Source organism: Kryptolebias marmoratus, linkage group LG19 (genome assembly GCF_001649575.2).
Source record: "Kryptolebias marmoratus isolate JLee-2015 linkage group LG19, ASM164957v2, whole genome shotgun sequence".
In the NCBI taxonomy this organism is placed as follows: Eukaryota; Metazoa; Chordata; class Actinopteri; order Cyprinodontiformes; family Rivulidae; genus Kryptolebias; species Kryptolebias marmoratus.
In genome coordinates, this window is record NC_051448.1 from 21,811,016 (window position 1) to 21,812,604 (window position 1,589).

The following is a 1,589-nucleotide window of genomic DNA, read 5'->3' on the forward strand; positions in this document are numbered from 1 at the left end:
CAGCCCCGTCAGTCGGCCAAATTCCTCCAAAATCCTGAGGCTCCCATTCATTGCCTCCACCGACCCAGCCACCAGAACCAAATCATCGGTGAATGCCAACGTGGAGATCGAGTGATCTCCCCATCTTAGCCCGAATCTGGCCTGTTCGAGTCTATGGATAAGGGGATCCATAGCCAGGTTGAAAAGCAATGGGGACATGGGATCCCACTGCTTAACACCCACTTTCATGTGAATAGACTGTGTGGGGCCGTCCACACAGTTCACCCTGGTCACGCAGTCCACATATGAGTTCCTGATCAACTCAATAACGTGTGTGTCGACCCGGCGCTCACCCAAGGCACACAGGATATGCTCATGGGCTATGGCCTTGGCAACGTCAACAAAAACGACTGCTAGAGGGCTCCTGTCCGCCTTCGAGCGCCTGATGATCTCACCCAGGTTCAACAGGTTCTCCGCACAACCACTCGAGGAGACCAAGAAACCCCTCTGCCGAGGGTTCAGAGGACACACATGCGCCATCCTCATGGCAAGAATCCTCGAAAACAGCCGCAGAACCGTCGACCCGATGGTCACTGGGCACCAACCGCTGACGTCCTGCAACTCACCGGGATCGTCGGACTTTGGTAGCAATGTCGTTCTGCATTCCTTGAAGGCCTGGGGAATGACCCCACGGACCAACCACGTCGTGAACAGCCGTGCCAGTTGCTCACCCCGGGGGTCCCAGTTCAGCAAACCCTTCTTGCTGATCCTGTCTGGCCCAGGGGCCGTGCCGTTAGACATTTTGGTTAGGCTTTCCATCACCTCTGTAGCCAGAATGGGTTGGTAGAACTCCCAGTTGTCGGAGACTAAGCCCGTTCGGAACTCCCCAAGCCCGTGGAACTGCCTGCTGACCTCCCATCTCTCACGGAACGCTCCGTAGATCTGTTCAGCCGGCAACGCGCATTCCTGGCTCTCGGCACCATCGAGGATCCGTGCCGCGAGCCTGGCCTGGTCCCTCGAATACCAAAACTGGCATTCTCGGTACGCACGCCTACGTTGGGCAAGACGTAGCTAATGTGAGAATCTGCAGTGGAACCAGTGCAAGCTCTAATGTTTGATTCCAGTCACACTTGAGGCGGAGCTCCGCATACCAGATGTGTCCTCATTAGTATAGTGGTGAGTATCCCTGCTTGTCACGCAGGAGACCGGGGTTCGATTCCCTGATGGGGAGCAAGCTTTCTGTGCTTCTTTTGCCCTGTTCTTCAACAAAACAACAGAATTTGTTGGTGTGCTTGCATCAGCCGCTTCTGGAAGCCAAACAAGACTCTTGTGCGCCACAGCCGCTCATTTGCACAAGTGGGGATTGTCTTGACCCCACTCTGCTGAGGTGCTTTACTAGAGCCAATGCCATTGGCCATTTAATGTATTGGCTGGGAATCAAACCCAGGTCACCCGCATGGCAAACGAGAATTCTACCACTGAACCACCAATGCCACTCTGAGCACTTGCAAGCGCACATACACGCTGCCGCTGTGTTAGCATTGAAATCCCTGAACGCTTTGTTTGGCCTCATAGATGCTATTATTGATTCTGAAAAGCACAGAGGAAGT

The 1,589-nt window shown here is 54.2% G+C and overlaps 2 non-coding genes across 2 annotated transcripts; one reads left to right on the plus strand and one right to left on the minus strand.

Moving 5' to 3' along the window:
- The first annotated feature begins 1,138 nt into the window (after positions 1–1,138).
- On the plus strand, positions 1,139–1,210 carry trnad-guc. The gene has a single exon. It is a non-coding gene; the product is annotated as a tRNA-Asp (tRNA).
- Positions 1,211–1,401: 191 nt separating this feature from the next.
- Positions 1,402–1,472, minus strand: trnag-gcc. The gene has a single exon. It is a non-coding gene; the product is annotated as a tRNA-Gly (tRNA).
- Positions 1,473–1,589: the final 117 nt, after the last annotated feature.